The 8,357-nt window shown below is 35.5% G+C and overlaps 1 long non-coding RNA gene across 5 annotated transcripts; it reads right to left on the bottom strand.

The window, feature by feature from the left end:
* Window positions 1-214: 214 nt before the first annotated feature.
* Window positions 215-6,588, bottom strand: LOC110922829. Of its 5 annotated transcripts, none has more exons than XR_004886087.1 (10): window positions 6,234-6,588; window positions 6,103-6,162; window positions 5,244-5,328; window positions 4,630-4,728; window positions 4,354-4,437; window positions 4,120-4,202; window positions 3,230-3,330; window positions 2,667-2,854; window positions 2,019-2,123; window positions 215-628 (listed from the first exon to the last, which is right to left on the bottom strand). It is a non-coding gene; the product is annotated as an uncharacterized LOC110922829 (long non-coding RNA). The 5 variants fall into 5 exon arrangements; XR_002583504.2 differs by having other exon boundaries at window positions 6,059-6,162; window positions 6,234-6,585; XR_002583505.2 differs by lacking the exon at window positions 4,630-4,728 and having other exon boundaries at window positions 4,354-4,431; window positions 6,059-6,162; window positions 6,234-6,582.
* Between the last annotated feature and the right edge of the window lie 1,769 nt (window positions 6,589-8,357).

The following is an 8,357-nucleotide window of genomic DNA, read 5'->3' as shown; positions in this document are numbered from 1 at the left end:
TGTTTTTACTGTTCATTTGGTTTGTTTTTTATCATATATGAACTAGGTTTTACATCCCGCGCGCGTTGCGGCGCGCTAAACCATGATATGGTAACGGGTCGTAAAAACTACTAACACACCTTCTAATATTATTTGATTGGAATCAATCCGGTACTGGCAGGTTACTATTTTTCACTTCTATAAATCAAAAATCATAAACATGATTAGCTTGTGATATAAAACTAAATTTAATACTTAACAAAATTATTCCAACAGACCAAAGAAGGCATACAGCTTACACATATACACCAAAATATAATTCTAAACTAATCTCATATCGTCATAACCGAATTCCACAAACAATCATCAGGTTTTGGCTTTATCTTGACAGGTTTACCAAGCTTAGATTTATCTTCCAAGTTTGCAATTTCGCGAGCCTTTTCACATACAGGAAACCCATTATTGTCCATGATTCCAACTTTCCAAGATCACACCCGACCCATACAAACCTGTTCTTTGTAGAATGCTGCAAACTGGCCCGCCGCTAGACCCTGATCATCTTCAGGTAACTGAAGAGTGACAATCTCAGTCTCGTCTTCAGTAAGTTCCATATGCAAAGTGTAGTTTTAGAAATCAAGACGTGACGAACCTGTCAAATATGTTGTTATTAACAAATTTGTGTAGTATTTGTTGTTGGGTTTAAACTGTTTTGTACATTTGATGATTCGAAGTAAACAGTTTAATTGAAATGGGTCAAAACTGGCCGGATTGTATTTTCATGATAAAAGGTTAATAAGGTGGGTAAATGCGTGTATGCTATGCCTAATTGTAGATTTAATGGGTCAACTATGTTGAATAGATAAGCATTAGCTAAATGGATATACCCGAAATTTTATTCATGTGTTGTTTTATAAATTTTTGAAGATTATTATTTATTGTAATAATACTGCATTGTAATTGTAACTAAAAACAGTGTTTATTGGAGTCATCCCAACCCAATACTGCTTGTTTCAAATAGAGCCAGTGTTGACCCGTATCCAACCTGGACGTCTAGCCACATCAAAGTTTCAACACGAAATTTTGCCTTGAAAGAGGTTCAATAATTGAAGTTTTTGTTACTACCTTAGAACCAATAGTTTGTGGGAATATATCTTCAACTCATCTAACACTATCTTCCTGAGCAGATTTCGCCTTTTCAAATTTCATAACAGAATCTTCCAATATAGTTCACAAAGGATTTATGTCCGAGTGCATAAAAATACGCTACAAATACCCAGCATTGTACATGTAGGTATCATAAAAGGGTTGAATAATTATTATTGGGTAATAGTTCAAAACAGGTTGTTCTTAGTGTGGGTTTAAAAGAGTCGTACGGGGTTGGGTTAAAGTGCCAACATTTTTGTCCATTTTTAAGTTTTATTTTATGATTAATTATTATTAAAAATCTAATATAGCGGTAGTAATAATAATCTAAGCCTTTAGTTAAAACAAATCAGGAGGTCACTTTTTGATGTACAGCTGGGAAGAAGATTTGTCACAAGAACAAAGTTGGTTCTTCCATTTGACCCATGATGATTAGAACTTTTATATTTGTAAGAAATGTGTTATAACAAAACTACACTAAAGCATATACTTAACTAACTTGAGTTTTTTAGCTACCAAGCCTACCATCAGATGTTAAAGGATGAAAGTATAGTATCCCTATAAATATAGTATCTACCCTGATGAAAAATACTACAAAACCGGCATACTTTATCTCTATATGGCTTAAAGAAACACATTTGGATATGTTATTACGTTTTCTAAGATAAATAGTTTGAATTCAAAAACTTTATAAAAACACATTGTGAACTTATAATTTCCCAGAAAATAATAAACCTAATATTTTTAAAAGAAATATGTGCTTTATATTGGAGGTTGCGTTGTTAGGTTCTATATTTTACTTTTAAATCTAAAGATTCAAGATTTACAACTTGCTGAGAATTGTTAGGCTCTATATTTTACTCTAACCAGTCTATTATTCAAAATCGACAACTTACCATATGACGGACGCTGATGTCTGCTCTCTGGTTGTATTGTACCATCTTCAAGTATTCCACCCTCACCTCCGATACCAACTGCGTAACGTAATGTCAACATGCCTACTGCAGAATTATAATTGCAACGTGTCATAGTGTGCATCCCAAGAAAATAAAATTTACTCATGATTATGCATATCCTGATATGAATTCATAGATCTGCCACTAACCATGGTCCTATAACAACTATGCATGTCATTCCTAAAAACTGAGACATACTGATACGGTCCTAGCAGAGGCAAATAAGCCCAGCTGGACTATCAACCCAAAATCACCCAGCCCAATAACCAGTCAAAGACCCAGCCCAGTAAGCAGGTAGAGATAGTGGGCTGAATTAGTGGGACAGTTTATCAACTTCTTTCTAGGTATTAGAAATAGGGAATTCTGATGAATAGAGAATGGGTCGATGTTTATTATATAAAATTAGCGTTTTTATACCTTTTCATGAAGATTTAATCCTTCTCGAATTGGATTATTCTTTCAATTTTATCTTTCGATTTCAAGTTTCTATCACATACCCACATATCCCATTACGCACTAACCTAAGATTTTCGATACGATGTACACCAGATAATATAAACACTCGATTATATGAGAAATTGAACATACCTGGAAGAAAAAACATCATCTATGACAACCTCAAGAATGCGTGTCGATGACAAGAAATTCTTCTCATAAATTGTATCAGTCGTAAATGTGTTGAGAAGCTTTACTCTCTTATGCTTCTTTTGCAACTGCCCAATACATTCTGGTCTTTTCTTTTTTGAATACCCACCTCTTTGATTCTAAGTCAATGCCTAAACACACAAAGTTTCAATTAGCACAAAAACAAAAAGAAAACTGAACCGACAGTCTTATTCTTAGATTACATCAAGAACCATATATTACTAAAAATACTCCCATAAGTTGAACCAAAAAAAACAAATCACAAATACATAACAATTTAATTTACAATGATGAGTGTTGTCCCCTGCTTCTTTATCACCACAACATCCTCATTTAATATGCCATTGTTCTGTTGTTGATTAATCGATATAAAAGAGACAAGATTTTGAAACTAAAGGAGAGGGGGGTTTCTTTGTTACTTTGTTAGGGTTAATAACGAAAACTACAGTATACATCAGGGTTCATAACCAACAGTAAGTGTGAAGTTTATATTAAGAATATATAACCTGTTGATATTTACGGATTGCCTCCGTCCGGTGGATGCCTCTTCACTGTTTTCGGAGCCGGAGAACCGCCATAACCGCACCACCATGTACAGCGGACCTGTCTGTCAAAACGGGTTCAGGTCAGAATAGGGTAATTTAAAACCGGTTCAATTTGGTTTGGGTTCGGGTCAAAATAGGTTAATTAAAAACCGGTTCAGTTTGGTTCAGGTTAAACTGTGTTTGGGACAAAACTGGTTCAAGTCAATGCAAAACGGGTCGGTTAAAAAAACACAAACGACCATAAACCATCTAGCCAACTGTTAATCCGGCAAGTCCAATTCTGATTTTTTTTCTCAAGTTTTGTAAGCATTTTTCTTAATTATTTGACCAAGAAATTCGATATTACAAAGTATCAAAGTATCATTCTTAAACCAAAGAGTAAAGAAAATGGACATAAAACCCACATATTTGCAGCAAAATCTACCCTTTTCCCACTCTCCTACATGTCATCACCAACATGAAAGTTTGTACCTAGCAACGAAGTTTGATGACAACATGACCCTAAATGAACAGAAGACCATGAATAATCTCATTATTTTAACACCCTAAATGATTAGAAGAAAATTATCATGGTCGTTTTTTGCTGCTAAGTAATTAGTGCAACCACCCCAAACAGCCCTAACATAATTGAAAAAGTGGCAATCAACTCAATTTCAAGCAAAATTGAAACTGTATATCTAATGTCAACCCAATTTAAAGCAAAATTGAAGCAACGTAACTAAAACACAACAAACAACTTGTAACCTTAATCGGCAAACATAGTGACGTTTGATCTAAGCTCAACCAGTCTAATATTTCCTACACCATAGATCCCTAAATGAAAATCAATTTCAAGCATAGAACTGAATTACCTTGAAACCGTCGACTTAACCCTAGATCGCTGAAATCATCCTGTATGCACCTTCAACACCAAGTCGCGTGATCCGAGTACAAACTGAAAGTAAAATCAACCGATTGTTAGTGATTCCTGATAAGTGAATCTGAATAACATCGAGATAAAACTACACGAGATACCCAAATCCAAGAGAAGTAGAAAAATTATAATAAAAATCGATCACGGTACTGGAATACTAAGTAAAGCATACCTTGACTGAGCCTGCCATGTTGATCGTTCCTTTTCCTTCAATTCAAATAGACTTGCTAGTGCCGATCTTAGGTTCCTTCTGAGACTAAAAAGACAATGGGTTTGAAAACAGATTTTGGTATTTCTATTAAAGTTCATTAACATTGGTTTCCAAAAACACAACAGAGTAGCAATCAAGTAATAATCAAGGTTTACATTATTATCCAAAACTCATAGCAAATTAGTTATATTATAACTGGTAAAAACTTATCAGTTTCTTGCATAGCCCATTTCATACCAAGAAGTTAATTAAAAGTCTATCCACCAGCAGCTAGCACCTTGGATGGCACATTGGCACCTCCGATTTAACCGCTAAACAATCAATACTCATTCAAACCTAAAACATTAATATAAAAGTAAAATTAACCTAAAAAATAAGACAATAGACACTTCATTCAGTTCATTGAAGCTCAACTTACACGTTGAATTTATGCGTCAATCCAAGTTTGAATACATTGGTAAGTGGTAACTAATTAGATTCAAACAAAAACACATAAATTAAAGCCTCAACTAACCTTCATTTGCATCTCCACCACCTTTGGTAGTTTCATATTGTATCTCATTGTATAATTAGTAGTTGTGGAGATATTTTTTTTTCTAAAAGTATACAGATAATTACATGCTGGATACTAATTTTGAATACTTTTCTTTTATGGCCTTGGGCAATTTCGTCTTTTTTAACAAAAGGGTTACAGGTGCGTTTGGATAAGTATTTAAGTATAGGCTATATTTAAAAAGAGCTGCAAATAGTTTCATCATAATTGTTTCGCCTTCGACTTTAGGGTTTTTTTTCGGTCGAAATGTTTAGCGGAGCCATAACTCATAAAGAGTTCAGTTATGTAGTCTATTTACCTTTCGTCTTTAGTTGCCACTATCCTTAGCCTTCTGCCTAAGTTGGTGAGAACGGGAGTTATTGTTTCCACAAAGCCGCTATAATCTGTGGATATTTGGATAAACTGTTAGCATTTACACTAAAAGTTACTATGCATAAAAGTAAAGCGTTTGGTCTCAAAGTATTAGAAAAATAATCCAGATAAAACCCTTGGGTACTAATAGTCTGTCAAGTTAAGACACTGCTCAAGTAGTATGTTGACCTTGAAGCTTTGCTTAACCATTCCCATATGTAAATTGATACGATCCGATCCGGGTGTGCAACCCGACCCATGAAGACTTAGTTAAAAAATGAAACACACTTTTATTTTGCATGCATTTAGAGTCAAAGTCCACGTTTCCATTTAATGTTCGTGTAGTCATATTTCTAGTTCCATGTTCTGCATTATAGTTCCACGTTCATGTTAGGAGTTAGTTCACGCATTCCCCTACTTATATTGTACTTGCATTTGAGATGAAATTTAGAGAAGAAAATTGTTAGCAAAATTTAGTCTTGTTCTTTATCTTTTTTTCTTGGAGCCTAACCCACTCTACGGGTATCTATCGGGAGATTGACCATCTCGAATCGGTTTCTATCATAAATGCATCAAACAGTTTAAAGAAAACTAAGCTATCAAACCTCAAAATTCAATTTACAAGAATAAAAAGCAAGAAATCTCCCCAGCATCTGAAAAATCCTCAATCAAGACTTTCATCGAAAACCTTACTTGCACAACCCAACCCCATAAAAAAGAACCAACCCGATTCGCATAACATAATCAGGAACTGACTGTTACCTGGTCGTTGTGAACAGAAATTGGAGCCCTAATCAGATGCCTACCTTCGATTGGAGCCCTAATCAGGCCTGCGATTCGAGTAGCAAATGTTGGGTTGTGGTAACCTACGAAGACCATGAATTATCATTATTTGGTTGCGACATTTTGGTTGAAAATGAGAAAACCAAAAGATTACCTGAAATTGCGGCTTCCATGATCTGTGTTCGTACCTATCGTCGGTTCATCTCAGACCTTGACTGTTACCCCGAATCCATCGTCGTCGTCGTCACCAGCCACCTGATCTTGTTCCTTCGTGCGCGCGCTCTCTCTCTCTGTCTTTGATGCGGTGGGTTTTTATCAGTCTCTCTCCCACATGATAGTTTTTTATCACGTTTTTGAATGTGTGGCAGATGGTGTTGATAGAAGCCCTACGCGTGGCTTCTAAAAAGCGGCCCAATTGAAGAGCAACACCACATCTTGCAACACTGTTCATTCAGTTTTTCAATTATCATAGTTGAATTGTAGGAACACCGATCACAAAATAAAAGAAGAAACAATTTTATTAATTTCCATTACAAACTACAACCGATAAAATGGAATAAACTACAGAACCAAATACAATACTTCTCAAAAATTACAAACAGAAAGAAACGAAAGATTATTTAACTGATTACAACAAAAGTAAATAAACAATAGAAGAAAGACGAGGTTTTGGCTAAGGTACGTTCAAGACGCTTTCCTTAAAACAGATTTCAGGCCATCTAGGTGAATCTGTCTGTTTCCCATGGTACAACAGCCTAAGCAGAGATTTTCAGTGTTCTGTGTGATGTCCTAAGCAAAGGAAAAAACTTTGTTTATAATCTTGTTTAGAATTCCAAAATTGAAAGGTCTGAATTGAATACATAATTCAATAAAAAATTAAATCTCGAATTCAATAACATAATGAATCTGAGTGTAACACCTCGAAATTTTGTGTCAAATGATGTGTTAACACGTGTCATTTGTTTACACGTGGCATCTATAATAAATAAAGGACTAATTTTGACAAACCTTGAAAGTATATAAAATTCGAGGGTTATAAATGTCAACAAGGGTAAATATACTGTATAGTATCCCTAAATAATGCTTAAACCTTCAAACGAATAAATTATAGATCGTACAAAAATAAAACGCGGAAGAAAGTGAGAGATTACAAACTACAGGGGTTAACTGTGTCAACATGTTTAATAATACCTCTGAGTGACCCTTTAACGTCCCAAAGACTTTGTAACGGTATTATACCCTCACTAAAATAATATATATGAACTTCGCGAAGTTTCGGTATGAAACGAGAAAGTTACGATCGAATTCGTAGAAGAAGGGTTAAAAGCGTCAACAGTGAAAGTTAAGACTTTCCAATATACTTAATAAATAAACCAGGGACTTAATAATGCGGGTAATTAACACGAGGCCCCTATCGGTAAATAACCGAGGGCCAAACCGCAAAGTTACCCCTTCAAATCCGAAAGGTCAGGCAAATCATTACGAAAGATTTCGTTATTAATGGCCCGATTCTGTAATCATTACAAAAAGATTTAAAAATCCTGAAATCTTAACCTTAGGCGACCCGCGTAAGGTTTAAACATAAGTTGAGGCGGGCCGCGAGCCTCCTCTATTTCGCGTCTGATCTTCTGATCCCAGGCGACCCGCGTAAGAGTTGCATGGAATGTCCATGCGGGTCGCGTACGACGCCCAGATGCAGAAATGTAGTAACTACTTGGCTTTTGGAACCTTTGAACGATCAAACACCACTTAATGGAGCATGGGCACCCTACATTTGACCCATAACACTTAGGGGACATCTACCCATCACCCCTGACCTGTTGTGGTAGTTGTAATGATCATAGGAGCTTGTTTTTTGACTATAAATAGCACCTTTGTGTGCATAACCATTCACACAATCAAAACACACAACTACTGATCATTCTAAGTGCTCCCAAGCCTTCTCTTCTGCTCTATAATCAAGAAGCAACTTCTGTAAGTCGTTGATAACCATTTTGGCTTCACTTTTCCATAGTTATAGCTCATAAACGCAACCGTCGTAACTAACGGTTGTCATTACAATATCTTGCAAATGGTTCAGTCTTATGACGAATCAAAAGTGGTTATGAGTTGGTATTTATGTGGGTATTAAACCTCTAAAATGGTTCCCCCTGATCACCACTCTAACTATGTCAATTATCGAGTCAAACGTGCGGTTAAAAAGTCAACAGAAAGCTATTTTGGCGATTTATGCATAATCTGTAATATATATGTTATGGAACCTGTTTTGACAATCATA

Source organism: Helianthus annuus, chromosome 17, assembly GCF_002127325.2.
Source record: "Helianthus annuus cultivar XRQ/B chromosome 17, HanXRQr2.0-SUNRISE, whole genome shotgun sequence".
Classification (NCBI taxonomy): domain Eukaryota; kingdom Viridiplantae; phylum Streptophyta; class Magnoliopsida; order Asterales; family Asteraceae; genus Helianthus; species Helianthus annuus.
The sequence above is the reverse complement of the archived record's forward strand: the minus strand, read 5'-3'. Positions and strand labels throughout refer to the sequence as shown.